This window comes from Hyla sarda, unplaced genomic scaffold (assembly GCF_029499605.1).
Source record: "Hyla sarda isolate aHylSar1 unplaced genomic scaffold, aHylSar1.hap1 scaffold_658, whole genome shotgun sequence".
NCBI classification, from domain to species: Eukaryota; Metazoa; Chordata; class Amphibia; order Anura; family Hylidae; genus Hyla; species Hyla sarda.
In genome coordinates this window covers 158,847-174,159 of record NW_026610673.1, presented here as the reverse complement: position 1 = coordinate 174,159, position 15,313 = coordinate 158,847, and the positions used below count along the sequence as shown (strand labels likewise).

Here is a 15,313-nt window from a genome sequence, read left to right as displayed (position 1 = left end):
GTGTTATTCCATGTCGGAAGGGACGCAGCTACAGCCAGTGGGGTAACTAGAGACAGGCAGGCAGCTATGCGCAACAAAGGTAGGCGTGTTGTTTTCATATGCAGATCTGAAATATTGTCTTATATGCAAGAGGAGGAGTGATGGGGGTTCAGGCAAAAGCCAGGCTATGGATTGCATTGCTAAATGCTCCATCAGAGTGCAATGGTCGCCTGTCCTTTTTTTAAGTGATGATGTGGGTTTAGCCTGTGCTGTATGTATGTATGGGTGGCTGACTGCCACCCACCCAGAAAGTGTATGGGAGGCTGGTTGGCTGCCAGCCTTCCTTCCATTCCTATGAGTAATGTGAGTGCTCATGAAGGGGACATGGTTGGGTCCACCCCTTTCCCGGTTATCCCCTCTAGGCCTTTTGGCTTAGATCAAGTGTAAAAAAAGAAAGGATCTTGCGACAGATCGCATCCTGAGGCACGTTTTTTTTTGTGTGAATACTTGCACTTGGGTGACTTGTGAGCACATACTGATACATACGTTCCCTATCTGGGGACCATAAATTAAATGGATTTTTGAGAAAGGGAGCTGATTTGGAAGCTTGCTTCTGTCGCCCTATGCATTGACCCGATGTGGCAGTATCTTCGGGTAGTGAACAGTGCACCACCCCATTCCAGTGTTAAACAAGAAAGATTCTCATTTAATCCTCCGTGGGTGAGAATTTGAGTTTGAGAATTGGAGACCAAAATGATGAGTTGCACTGACTGGTTTATGAACGTCTATTCATTTAGCGTTTTAATGACCATGTTTGCACACTGATTGGTGTAAAAAAATAAAATAAAACTAAATAATAATAATCTAGCACACCTGTGCAGGTTTGACATGACATGACAGGTAGCTGTCTTGTGGGTGGTGCTGAATCCTGTTAAATGACATGAGGGTCTCATGCCTATACACAAGGGTGTGTCATTGCTGTTGCTTGACCATGCATTGGTTTCTGTGGTCAGTGAATGATAAAAACAAAATTTACCATCCATTGATGGATGGGAAATCCGCCATGAGGCATTTGTTTTTAGAAACTGCTGCTCACAACCAATGTTGCAATGGAGTGTCTCCATCTGCTGGTGGTATTGGAAAGGCATTAGTGCTATGACAGGGTCTGAAGAAGAAGAAGAAGAAGAAGAAGAAGACGGAAAAAAATATATATAAAAAGAAAAAGAGAGAGAGAGAGAGAGACTGACTTAGTGAGCGAGTGAGTGAGAGAGTGAGAGTGAGTGAGAGTGAATGAGTGAGTGAGTGATTGAGTGAGTGAGTGAGTGAGTGAGAACAAATGAGTTAAAGCAAGTGAGTGAGAGAGATCGAATGAATGAAAGTCTGAATGACAGAAAGAAAAAAGGATGAAGAAAGAAGCATGAAGAAAAAAAAATGTATATGGAGTTGCTGACATGAGTGCAATCTACAAAGCCGTTGAGGCTGATCCTCATGGGAGGATTATTGCACCAGGACCCTTAGCACTTTTAAAATGCCATTCAATGCCACGGGCTAGATGTAAACTGCAGATGACCATGTTGTGGTAGTTACCATGGATACCCAAGTGATGTGTGAGCTAACACATAGGCCCAACAGATTCCAAGAAGGCCAGAATCACCAGCGGCACCACCATCGATTGTCAGGTCACCCGGATTCAGCAAATACCAGAGTCCAAAATGATGCAGGTTTATACTGTTAATTTTCAGTTTATCGTTACAGTTGGTGTTATTCCATGTCGGAAGGGACGCAGCTACAGCCAGTGGGGTAACTAGAGACAGGCAGGCAGCTATGTGCAACAAAGGTAGGCGTGTTGTTTTCATATGCAGATCTGAAATATTGTCTTATATGCAAGAGGAGGAGTGATGGGGGTTCAGGCAAAAGCCAGGCTATGGATTTCATTGCTAAATGCTCCATCAGAGTGCAATGGTCGCCTGTCCTTTTTTTAAGTGATGATGTGGGTTTAGCCTGTGCTGTATGTATGTATGGGTGGCTGACTGCCACCCACCCAGAAAGTGTATGGGAGGCTGGTTGGCTGCCAGCCTTCCTTCCATTCCTATGAGTAATGTGAGTGCTCATGAAGGGGACATGGTTGGGTCCACCCCTTTCCCGGTTATCCCCTCTAGGCCTTTTGGCTTAGATCAAGTGTAAAAAAAGAAAGGATCTTGCGACAGATCGCATCCTGAGGCACGTTTTTTTTTGTGTGAATACTTGCACTTGGGTGACTTGTGAGCACATACTGATACATACGTTCCCTATCTGGGGACCATAAATTAAATGGATTTTTGAGAAAGGGAGCTGATTTGGAAGCTTGCTTCTGGCGCCCTATGCATTGACCCGATGTGGCAGTATCTTCGGGTAGTGAACAGTGCACCACCCCATTCCAGTGTTAAACAAGAAAGATTCTCATTTAATCCTCCGTGGGTGAGAATTTGAGTTTGAGAATTGGAGACCAAAATGATGAGTTGCACTGACTGGTTTATGAACGTCTATTCATTTAGCGTTTTAATGACCATGTTTGCACACTGATTGGTGTAAAAAAATAAAATAAAACTAAATAATAATAATCTAGCACACCTGTGCAGGTTTGACATGACATGACAGGTAGCTGTCTTGTGGGTGGTGCTGAATCCTGTTAAATGACATGAGGGTCTCATGCCTATACACAAGGGTGTGTCATTGCTGTTGCTTGACCATGCATTGGTTTCTGTGGTCAGTGAATGATAAAAACAAAATTTACCATCCATTGATGGATGGGAAATCCGCCATGAGACATTTGTTTTTAGAAACTGCTGCTCACAACCAATGTTGCAATGGAGTGTCTCCATCTGCTGGTGGTATTGGAAAGGCATTAGTGCTATGACAGGGTCTGAAGAAGAAGAAGAAGAAGAAGAAGAAGACGGAAAAAAATATATATAAAAAGAAAAAGAGAGAGAGAGAGAGAGACTGACTTAGTGAGCGAGTGAGTGAGAGAGTGAGAGTGAGTGAGAGTGAATGAGTGAGTGAGTGATTGAGTGAGTGAGTGAGTGAGTGAGAACAAATGAGTTAAAGCAAGTGAGTGAGAGAGATCGAATGAATGAAAGTCTGAATGACAGAAAGAAAAAAGGATGAAGAAAGAAGCATGAAGAAAAAAAAATGTATATGGAGTTGCTGACATGAGTGCAATCTACAAAGCCGTTGAGGCTGATCCTCATGGGAGGATTATTGCACCAGGACCCTTAGCACTTTTAAAATGCCATTCAATGCCACGGGCTAGATGTAAACTGCAGATGACCATGTTGTGGTAGTTACCATGGATACCCAAGTGATGTGTGAGCTAACACATAGGCCCAACAGATTCCAAGAAGGCCAGAATCACCAGCGGCACCACCATCGATTGTCAGGTCACCCGGATTCAGCAAATACCAGAGTCCAAAATGATGCAGGTTTATACTGTTAATTTTCAGTTTATCGTTACAGTTGGTGTTATTCCATGTCGGAAGGGACGCAGCTACAGCCAGTGGGGTAACTAGAGACAGGCAGGCAGCTATGTGCAACAAAGGTAGGCGTGTTGTTTTCATATGCAGATCTGAAATATTGTCTTATATGCAAGAGGAGGAGTGATGGGGGTTCAGGCAAAAGCCAGGCTATGGATTGCATTGCTAAATGCTCCATCAGAGTGCAATGGTCGCCTGTCCTTTTTTTAAGTGATGATGTGGGTTTAGCCTGTGCTGTATGTATGTATGGGTGGCTGACTGCCACCCACCCAGAAAGTGTATGGGAGGCTGGTTGGCTGCCAGCCTTCCTTCCATTCCTATGAGTAATGTGAGTGCTCATGAAGGGGACATGGTTGGGTCCACCCCTTTCCCGGTTATCCCCTCTAGGCCTTTTGGCTTAGATCAAGTGTAAAAAAAGAAAGGATCTTGCGACAGATCGCATCCTGAGGCACGTTTTTTTTTGTGTGAATACTTGCACTTGGGTGACTTGTGAGCACATACTGATACATACGTTCCCTATCTGGGGACCATAAATTAAATGGATTTTTGAGAAAGGGAGCTGATTTGGAAGCTTGCTTCTGTCGCCCTATGCATTGACCCGATGTGGCAGTATCTTCGGGTAGTGAACAGTGCACCACCCCATTCCAGTGTTAAACAAGAAAGATTCTCATTTAATCCTCCGTGGGTGAGAATTTGAGTTTGAGAATTGGAGACCAAAATGATGAGTTGCACTGACTGGTTTATGAACGTCTATTCATTTAGCGTTTTAATGACCATGTTTGCACACTGATTGGTGTAAAAAAATAAAATAAAACTAAATAATAATAATCTAGCACACCTGTGCAGGTTTGACATGACATGACAGGTAGCTGTCTTGTGGGTGGTGCTGAATCCTGTTAAATGACATGAGGGTCTCATGCCTATACACAAGGGTGTGTCATTGCTGTTGCTTGACCATGCATTGGTTTCTGTGGTCAGTGAATGATAAAAACAAAATTTACCATCCATTGATGGATGGGAAATCCGCCATGAGGCATTTGTTTTTAGAAACTGCTGCTCACAACCAATGTTGCAATGGAGTGTCTCCATCTGCTGGTGGTATTGGAAAGGCATTAGTGCTATGACAGGGTCTGAAGAAGAAGAAGAAGAAGAAGAAGAAGAAGAAGACGGAAAAAAATATATATAAAAAGAAAAAGAGAGAGAGAGAGAGAGACTGACTTAGTGAGCGAGTGAGTGAGAGAGTGAGAGTGAGTGAGAGTGAATGAGTGAGTGAGTGATTGAGTGAGTGAGTGAGTGAGTGAGAACAAATGAGTTAAAGCAAGTGAGTGAGAGAGATCGAATGAATGAAAGTCTGAATGACAGAAAGAAAAAAGGATGAAGAAAGAAGCATGAAGAAAAAAAAATGTATATGGAGTTGCTGACATGAGTGCAATCTACAAAGCCGTTGAGGCTGATCCTCATGGGAGGATTATTGCACCAGGACCCTTAGCACTTTTAAAATGCCATTCAATGCCACGGGCTAGATGTAAACTGCAGATGACCATGTTGTGGTAGTTACCATGGATACCCAAGTGATGTGTGAGCTAACACATAGGCCCAACAGATTCCAAGAAGGCCAGAATCACCAGCGGCACCACCATCGATTGTCAGGTCACCCGGATTCAGCAAATACCAGAGTCCAAAATGATGCAGGTTTATACTGTTAATTTTCAGTTTATCGTTACAGTTGGTGTTATTCCATGTCGGAAGGGACGCAGCTACAGCCAGTGGGGTAACTAGAGACAGGCAGGCAGCTATGTGCAACAAAGGTAGGCGTGTTGTTTTCATATGCAGATCTGAAATATTGTCTTATATGCAAGAGGAGGAGTGATGGGGGTTCAGGCAAAAGCCAGGCTATGGATTGCATTGCTAAATGCTCCATCAGAGTGCAATGGTCGCCTGTCCTTTTTTTAAGTGATGATGTGGGTTTAGCCTGTGCTGTATGTATGTATGGGTGGCTGACTGCCACCCACCCAGAAAGTGTATGGGAGGCTGGTTGGCTGCCAGCCTTCCTTCCATTCCTATGAGTAATGTGAGTGCTCATGAAGGGGACATGGTTGGGTCCACCCCTTTCCCGGTTATCCCCTCTAGGCCTTTTGGCTTAGATCAAGTGTAAAAAAAGAAAGGATCTTGCGACAGATCGCATCCTGAGGCACGTTTTTTTTTGTGTGAATACTTGCACTTGGGTGACTTGTGAGCACATACTGATACATACGTTCCCTATCTGGGGACCATAAATTAAATGGATTTTTGAGAAAGGGAGCTGATTTGGAAGCTTGCTTCTGTCGCCCTATGCATTGACCCGATGTGGCAGTATCTTCGGGTAGTGAACAGTGCACCACCCCATTCCAGTGTTAAACAAGAAAGATTCTCATTTAATCCTCCGTGGGTGAGAATTTGAGTTTGAGAATTGGAGACCAAAATGATGAGTTGCACTGACTGGTTTATGAACGTCTATTCATTTAGCGTTTTAATGACCATGTTTGCACACTGATTGGTGTAAAAAAATAAAATAAAACTAAATAATAATAATCTAGCACACCTGTGCAGGTTTGACATGACATGACAGGTAGCTGTCTTGTGGGTGGTGCTGAATCCTGTTAAATGACATGAGGGTCTCATGCCTATACACAAGGGTGTGTCATTGCTGTTGCTTGACCATGCATTGGTTTCTGTGGTCAGTGAATGATAAAAACAAAATTTACCATCCATTGATGGATGGGAAATCCGCCATGAGGCATTTGTTTTTAGAAACTGCTGCTCACAACCAATGTTGCAATGGAGTGTCTCCATCTGCTGGTGGTATTGGAAAGGCATTAGTGCTATGACAGGGTCTGAAGAAGAAGAAGAAGAAGAAGAAGAAGAAGACGGAAAAAAATATATATAAAAAGAAAAAGAGAGAGAGAGAGAGAGACTGACTTAGTGAGCGAGTGAGTGAGAGAGTGAGAGTGAGTGAGAGTGAATGAGTGAGTGAGTGATTGAGTGAGTGAGTGAGTGAGTGAGAACAAATGAGTTAAAGCAAGTGAGTGAGAGAGATCGAATGAATGAAAGTCTGAATGACAGAAAGAAAAAAGGATGAAGAAAGAAGCATGAAGAAAAAAAAATGTATATGGAGTTGCTGACATGAGTGCAATCTACAAAGCCGTTGAGGCTGATCCTCATGGGAGGATTATTGCACCAGGACCCTTAGCACTTTTAAAATGCCATTCAATGCCACGGGCTAGATGTAAACTGCAGATGACCATGTTGTGGTAGTTACCATGGATACCCAAGTGATGTGTGAGCTAACACATAGGCCCAACAGATTCCAAGAAGGCCAGAATCACCAGCGGCACCACCATCGATTGTCAGGTCACCCGGATTCAGCAAATACCAGAGTCCAAAATGATGCAGGTTTATACTGTTAATTTTCAGTTTATCGTTACAGTTGGTGTTATTCCATGTCGGAAGGGACGCAGCTACAGCCAGTGGGGTAACTAGAGACAGGCAGGCAGCTATGTGCAACAAAGGTAGGCGTGTTGTTTTCATATGCAGATCTGAAATATTGTCTTATATGCAAGAGGAGGAGTGATGGGGGTTCAGGCAAAAGCCAGGCTATGGATTGCATTGCTAAATGCTCCATCAGAGTGCAATGGTCGCCTGTCCTTTTTTTAAGTGATGATGTGGGTTTAGCCTGTGCTGTATGTATGTATGGGTGGCTGACTGCCACCCACCCAGAAAGTGTATGGGAGGCTGGTTGGCTGCCAGCCTTCCTTCCATTCCTATGAGTAATGTGAGTGCTCATGAAGGGGACATGGTTGGGTCCACCCCTTTCCCGGTTATCCCCTCTAGGCCTTTTGGCTTAGATCAAGTGTAAAAAAAGAAAGGATCTTGCGACAGATCGCATCCTGAGGCACGTTTTTTTTTGTGTGAATACTTGCACTTGGGTGACTTGTGAGCACATACTGATACATACGTTCCCTATCTGGGGACCATAAATTAAATGGATTTTTGAGAAAGGGAGCTGATTTGGAAGCTTGCTTCTGTCGCCCTATGCATTGACCCGATGTGGCAGTATCTTCGGGTAGTGAACAGTGCACCACCCCATTCCAGTGTTAAACAAGAAAGATTCTCATTTAATCCTCCGTGGGTGAGAATTTGAGTTTGAGAATTGGAGACCAAAATGATGAGTTGCACTGACTGGTTTATGAACGTCTATTCATTTAGCGTTTTAATGACCATGTTTGCACACTGATTGGTGTAAAAAAATAAAATAAAACTAAATAATAATAATCTAGCACACCTGTGCAGGTTTGACATGACATGACAGGTAGCTGTCTTGTGGGTGGTGCTGAATCCTGTTAAATGACATGAGGGTCTCATGCCTATACACAAGGGTGTGTCATTGCTGTTGCTTGACCATGCATTGGTTTCTGTGGTCAGTGAATGATAAAAACAAAATTTACCATCCATTGATGGATGGGAAATCCGCCATGAGGCATTTGTTTTTAGAAACTGCTGCTCACAACCAATGTTGCAATGGAGTGTCTCCATCTGCTGGTGGTATTGGAAAGGCATTAGTGCTATGACAGGGTCTGAAGAAGAAGAAGAAGAAGAAGAAGAAGACGGAAAAAAATATATATAAAAAGAAAAAGAGAGAGAGAGAGAGAGACTGACTTAGTGAGCGAGTGAGTGAGAGAGTGAGAGTGAGTGAGAGTGAATGAGTGAGTGAGTGATTGAGTGAGTGAGTGAGTGAGTGAGAACAAATGAGTTAAAGCAAGTGAGTGAGAGAGATCGAATGAATGAAAGTCTGAATGACAGAAAGAAAAAAGGATGAAGAAAGAAGCATGAAGAAAAAAAAATGTATATGGAGTTGCTGACATGAGTGCAATCTACAAAGCCGTTGAGGCTGATCCTCATGGGAGGATTATTGCACCAGGACCCTTAGCACTTTTAAAATGCCATTCAATGCCACGGGCTAGATGTAAACTGCAGATGACCATGTTGTGGTAGTTACCATGGATACCCAAGTGATGTGTGAGCTAACACATAGGCCCAACAGATTCCAAGAAGGCCAGAATCACCAGCGGCACCACCATCGATTGTCAGGTCACCCGGATTCAGCAAATACCAGAGTCCAAAATGATGCAGGTTTATACTGTTAATTTTCAGTTTATCGTTACAGTTGGTGTTATTCCATGTCGGAAGGGACGCAGCTACAGCCAGTGGGGTAACTAGAGACAGGCAGGCAGCTATGTGCAACAAAGGTAGGCGTGTTGTTTTCATATGCAGATCTGAAATATTGTCTTATATGCAAGAGGAGGAGTGATGGGGGTTCAGGCAAAAGCCAGGCTATGGATTGCATTGCTAAATGCTCCATCAGAGTGCAATGGTCGCCTGTCCTTTTTTTAAGTGATGATGTGGGTTTAGCCTGTGCTGTATGTATGTATGGGTGGCTGACTGCCACCCACCCAGAAAGTGTATGGGAGGCTGGTTGGCTGCCAGCCTTCCTTCCATTCCTATGAGTAATGTGAGTGCTCATGAAGGGGACATGGTTGGGTCCACCCCTTTCCCGGTTATCCCCTCTAGGCCTTTTGGCTTAGATCAAGTGTAAAAAAAGAAAGGATCTTGCGACAGATCGCATCCTGAGGCACGTTTTTTTTTTGTGTGAATACTTGCACTTGGGTGACTTGTGAGCACATACTGATACATACGTTCCCTATCTGGGGACCATAAATTAAATGGATTTTTGAGAAAGGGAGCTGATTTGGAAGCTTGCTTCTGGCGCCCTATGCATTGACCCGATGTGGCAGTATCTTCGGGTAGTGAACAGTGCACCACCCCATTCCAGTGTTAAACAAGAAAGATTCTCATTTAATCCTCCGTGGGTGAGAATTTGAGTTTGAGAATTGGAGACCAAAATGATGAGTTGCACTGACTGGTTTATGAACGTCTATTCATTTAGCGTTTTAATGACCATGTTTGCACACTGATTGGTGTAAAAAAATAAAATAAAACTAAATAATAATAATCTAGCACACCTGTGCAGGTTTGACATGACATGACAGGTAGCTGTCTTGTGGGTGGTGCTGAATCCTGTTAAATGACATGAGGGTCTCATGCCTATACACAAGGGTGTGTCATTGCTGTTGCTTGACCATGCATTGGTTTCTGTGGTCAGTGAATGATAAAAACAAAATTTACCATCCATTGATGGATGGGAAATCCGCCATGAGACGTTTGTTTTTAGAAACTGCTGCTCACAACCAATGTTGCAATGGAGTGTCTCCATCTGCTGGTGGTATTGGAAAGGCATTAGTGCTATGACAGGGTCTGAAGAAGAAGAAGAAGAAGAAGAAGAAGACGGAAAAAAATATATATAAAAAGAAAAAGAGAGAGAGAGAGAGAGAGACTGACTTAGTGAGCGAGTGAGTGAGAGAGTGAGAGTGAGTGAGAGTGAATGAGTGAGTGAGTGATTGAGTGAGTGAGTGAGTGAGTGAGAACAAATGAGTTAAAGCAAGTGAGTGAGAGAGATCGAATGAATGAAAGTCTGAATGACAGAAAGAAAAAAGGATGAAGAAAGAAGCATGAAGAAAAAAAAATGTATATGGAGTTGCTGACATGAGTGCAATCTACAAAGCCGTTGAGGCTGATCCTCATGGGAGGATTATTGCACCAGGACCCTTAGCACTTTTAAAATGCCATTCAATGCCACGGGCTAGATGTAAACTGCAGATGACCATGTTGTGGTAGTTACCATGGATACCCAAGTGATGTGTGAGCTAACACATAGGCCCAACAGATTCCAAGAAGGCCAGAATCACCAGCGGCACCACCATCGATTGTCAGGTCACCCGGATTCAGCAAATACCAGAGTCCAAAATGATGCAGGTTTATACTGTTAATTTTCAGTTTATCGTTACAGTTGGTGTTATTCCATGTCGGAAGGGACGCAGCTACAGCCAGTGGGGTAACTAGAGACAGGCAGGCAGCTATGTGCAACAAAGGTAGGCGTGTTGTTTTCATATGCAGATCTGAAATATTGTCTTATATGCAAGAGGAGGAGTGATGGGGGTTCAGGCAAAAGCCAGGCTATGGATTGCATTGCTAAATGCTCCATCAGAGTGCAATGGTCGCCTGTCCTTTTTTTAAGTGATGATGTGGGTTTAGCCTGTGCTGTATGTATGTATGGGTGGCTGACTGCCACCCACCCAGAAAGTGTATGGGAGGCTGGTTGGCTGCCAGCCTTCCTTCCATTCCTATGAGTAATGTGAGTGCTCATGAAGGGGACATGGTTGGGTCCACCCCTTTCCCGGTTATCCCCTCTAGGCCTTTTGGCTTAGATCAAGTGTAAAAAAAGAAAGGATCTTGCGACAGATCGCATCCTGAGGCACGTTTTTTTTTGTGTGAATACTTGCACTTGGGTGACTTGTGAGCACATACTGATACATACGTTCCCTATCTGGGGACCATAAATTAAATGGATTTTTGAGAAAGGGAGCTGATTTGGAAGCTTGCTTCTGTCGCCCTATGCATTGACCCGATGTGGCAGTATCTTCGGGTAGTGAACAGTGCACCACCCCATTCCAGTGTTAAACAAGAAAGATTCTCATTTAATCCTCCGTGGGTGAGAATTTGAGTTTGAGAATTGGAGACCAAAATGATGAGTTGCACTGACTGGTTTATGAACGTCTATTCATTTAGCGTTTTAATGACCATGTTTGCACACTGATTGGTGTAAAAAAATAAAATAAAACTAAATAATAATAATCTAGCACACCTGTGCAGGTTTGACATGACATGACAGGTAGCTGTCTTGTGGGTGGTGCTGAATCCTGTTAAATGACATGAGGGTCTCATGCCTATACACAAGGGTGTGTCATTGCTGTTGCTTGACCATGCATTGGTTTCTGTGGTCAGTGAATGATAAAAACAAAATTTACCATCCATTGATGGATGGGAAATCCGCCATGAGGCATTTGTTTTTAGAAACTGCTGCTCACAACCAATGTTGCAATGGAGTGTCTCCATCTGCTGGTGGTATTGGAAAGGCATTAGTGCTATGACAGGGTCTGAAGAAGAAGAAGAAGAAGAAGAAGAAGAAGACGGAAAAAAATATATATAAAAAGAAAAAGAGAGAGAGAGAGAGAGACTGACTTAGTGAGCGAGTGAGTGAGAGAGTGAGAGTGAGTGAGAGTGAATGAGTGAGTGAGTGATTGAGTGAGTGAGTGAGTGAGTGAGTGAGTGAGAACAAATGAGTTAAAGCAAGTGAGTGAGAGAGATCGAATGAATGAAAGTCTGAATGACAGAAAGAAAAAAGGATGAAGAAAGAAGCATGAAGAAAAAAAAATGTATATGGAGTTGCTGACATGAGTGCAATCTACAAAGCCGTTGAGGCTGATCCTCATGGGAGGATTATTGCACCAGGACCCTTAGCACTTTTAAAATGCCATTCAATGCCACGGGCTAGATGTAAACTGCAGATGACCATGTTGTGGTAGTTACCATGGATACCCAAGTGATGTGTGAGCTAACACATAGGCCCAACAGATTCCAAGAAGGCCAGAATCACCAGCGGCACCACCATCGATTGTCAGGTCACCCGGATTCAGCAAATACCAGAGTCCAAAATGATGCAGGTTTATACTGTTAATTTTCAGTTTATCGTTACAGTTGGTGTTATTCCATGTCGGAAGGGACGCAGCTACAGCCAGTGGGGTAACTAGAGACAGGTAGGCAGCTATGTGCAACAAAGGTAGGCGTGTTGTTTTCATATGCAGATCTGAAATATTGTCTTATATGCAAGAGGAGGAGTGATGGGGGTTCAGGCAAAAGCCAGGCTATGGATTGCATTGCTAAATGCTCCATCAGAGTGCAATGGTCGCCTGTCCTTTTTTTAAGTGATGATGTGGGTTTAGCCTGTGCTGTATGTATGTATGGGTGGCTGACTGCCACCCACCCAGAAAGTGTATGGGAGGCTGGTTGGCTGCCAGCCTTCCTTCCATTCCTATGAGTAATGTGAGTGCTCATGAAGGGGACATGGTTGGGTCCACCCCTTTCCCGGTTATCCCCTCTAGGCCTTTTGGCTTAGATCAAGTGTAAAAAAAGAAAGGATCTTGCGACAGATCGCATCCTGAGGCACGTTTTTTTTTGTGTGAATACTTGCACTTGGGTGACTTGTGAGCACATACTGATACATACGTTCCCTATCTGGGGACCATAAATTAAATGGATTTTTGAGAAAGGGAGCTGATTTGGAAGCTTGCTTCTGTCGCCCTATGCATTGACCCGATGTGGCAGTATCTTCGGGTAGTGAACAGTGCACCACCCCATTCCAGTGTTAAACAAGAAAGATTCTCATTTAATCCTCCGTGGGTGAGAATTTGAGTTTGAGAATTGGAGACCAAAATGATGAGTTGCACTGACTGGTTTATGAACGTCTATTCATTTAGCGTTTTAATGACCATGTTTGCACACTGATTGGTGTAAAAAAATAAAATAAAACTAAATAATAATAATCTAGCACACCTGTGCAGGTTTGACATGACATGACAGGTAGCTGTCTTGTGGGTGGTGCTGAATCCTGTTAAATGACATGAGGGTCTCATGCCTATACACAAGGGTGTGTCATTGCTGTTGCTTGACCATGCATTGGTTTCTGTGGTCAGTGAATGATAAAAACAAAATTTACCATCCATTGATGGATGGGAAATCCGCCATGAGGCATTTGTTTTTAGAAACTGCTGCTCACAACCAATGTTGCAATGGAGTGTCTCCATCTGCTGGTGGTATTGGAAAGGCATTAGTGCTATGACAGGGTCTGAAGAAGAAGAAGAAGAAGAAGAAGAAGAAGAAGACGGAAAAAAATATATATAAAAAGAAAAAGAGAGAGAGAGAGAGAGACTGACTTAGTGAGCGAGTGAGTGAGAGAGTGAGAGTGAGTGAGAGTGAATGAGTGAGTGAGTGATTGAGTGAGTGAGTGAGTGAGAACAAATGAGTTAAAGCAAGTGAGTGAGAGAGATCGAATGAATGAAAGTCTGAATGACAGAAAGAAAAAAGGATGAAGAAAGAAGCATGAAGAAAAAAAAATGTATATGGAGTTGCTGACATGAGTGCAATCTACAAAGCCGTTGAGGCTGATCCTCATGGGAGGATTATTGCACCAGGACCCTTAGCACTTTTAAAATGCCATTCAATGCCACGGGCTAGATGTAAACTGCAGATGACCATGTTGTGGTAGTTACCATGGATACCCAAGTGATGTGTGAGCTAACACATAGGCCCAACAGATTCCAAGAAGGCCAGAATCACCAGCGGCACCACCATCGATTGTCAGGTCACCCGGATTCAGCAAATACCAGAGTCCAAAATGATGCAGGTTTATACTGTTAATTTTCAGTTTATCGTTACAGTTGGTGTTATTCCATGTCGGAAGGGACGCAGCTACAGCCAGTGGGGTAACTAGAGACAGGCAGGCAGCTATGTGCAACAAAGGTAGGCGTGTTGTTTTCATATGCAGATCTGAAATATTGTCTTATATGCAAGAGGAGGAGTGATGGGGGTTCAGGCAAAAGCCAGGCTATGGATTGCATGGCTAAATGCTCCATCAGAGTGCAATGGTCGCCTGTCCTTTTTTTAAGTGATGATGTGGGTTTAGCCTGTGCTGTATGTATGTATGGGTGGCTGACTGCCACCCACCCAGAAAGTGTATGGGAGGCTGGTTGGCTGCCAGCCTTCCTTCCATTCCTATGAGTAATGTGAGTGCTCATGAAGGGGACATGGTTGGGTCCACCCCTTTCCCGGTTATCCCCTCTAGGCCTTTTGGCTTAGATCAAGTGTAAAAAAAGAAAGGATCTTGCGACAGATCGCATCCTGAGGCACGTTTTTTTTTGTGTGAATACTTGCACTTGGGTGACTTGTGAGCACATACTGATACATACGTTCCCTATCTGGGGACCATAAATTAAATGGATTTTTGAGAAAGGGAGCTGATTTGGAAGCTTGCTTCTGTCGCCCTATGCATTGACCCGATGTGGCAGTATCTTCGGGTAGTGAACAGTGCACCACCCCATTCCAGTGTTAAACAAGAAAGATTCTCATTTAATCCTCCGTGGGTGAGAATTTGAGTTTGAGAATTGGAGACCAAAATGATGAGTTGCACTGACTGGTTTATGAACGTCTATTCATTTAGCGTTTTAATGACCATGTTTGCACACTGATTGGTGTAAAAAAATAAAATAAAACTAAATAATAATAATCTAGCACACCTGTGCAGGTTTGACATGACATGACAGGTAGCTGTCTTGTGGGTGGTGCTGAATCCTGTTAAATGACATGAGGGTCTCATGCCTATACACAAGGGTGTGTCATTGCTGTTGCTTGACCATGCATTGGTTTCTGTGGTCAGTGAATGATAAAAACAAAATTTACCATCCATTGATGGATGGGAAATCCGCCATGAGGCATTTGTTTTTAGAAACTGCTGCTCACAACCAATGTTGCAATGGAGTGTCTCCATCTGCTGGTGGTATTGGAAAGGCATTAGTGCTATGACAGGGTCTGAAGAAGAAGAAGAAGAAGAAGAAGAAGAAGAAGACGGAAAAAAATATATATAAAAAGAAAAAGAGAGAGAGAGAGAGAGACTGACTTAGTGAGCGAGTGAGTGAGAGAGTGAGAGTGAGTGAGAGTGAATGAGTGAGTGAGTGATTGAGTGAGTGAGTGAGTGAGTGAGTGAGAACAAATGAGTTAAAGCAAGTGAGTGAGAGAGATCGAATGAATGAAAGTCTGAATGACAGAAAGAAAAAAGG

General features: G+C 43.4%; 9 pseudogenes; all 9 read left to right on the top strand.

Moving 5' to 3' along the window:
• The first annotated feature begins 390 nt into the window (after positions 1-390).
• Positions 391-654, top strand: LOC130342691 (U2 spliceosomal RNA; annotated as a pseudogene).
• A 1,473-nt stretch (positions 655-2,127) lies between these two features.
• Positions 2,128-2,391, top strand: LOC130342720 (U2 spliceosomal RNA; annotated as a pseudogene).
• Positions 2,392-3,864: 1,473 nt separating this feature from the next.
• Positions 3,865-4,128, top strand: LOC130342690 (U2 spliceosomal RNA; annotated as a pseudogene).
• Positions 4,129-5,607: 1,479 nt separating this feature from the next.
• Positions 5,608-5,871, top strand: LOC130342689 (U2 spliceosomal RNA; annotated as a pseudogene).
• Positions 5,872-7,347: 1,476 nt separating this feature from the next.
• LOC130342688 (U2 spliceosomal RNA) lies at positions 7,348-7,611 on the top strand (annotated as a pseudogene).
• A 1,473-nt stretch (positions 7,612-9,084) lies between these two features.
• On the top strand, positions 9,085-9,349 carry LOC130342721 (U2 spliceosomal RNA; annotated as a pseudogene).
• A 1,475-nt stretch (positions 9,350-10,824) lies between these two features.
• On the top strand, positions 10,825-11,088 carry LOC130342686 (U2 spliceosomal RNA; annotated as a pseudogene).
• Positions 11,089-12,572: 1,484 nt separating this feature from the next.
• LOC130342685 (U2 spliceosomal RNA) lies at positions 12,573-12,836 on the top strand (annotated as a pseudogene).
• Positions 12,837-14,311: 1,475 nt separating this feature from the next.
• On the top strand, positions 14,312-14,575 carry LOC130342684 (U2 spliceosomal RNA; annotated as a pseudogene).
• Positions 14,576-15,313: the final 738 nt, after the last annotated feature.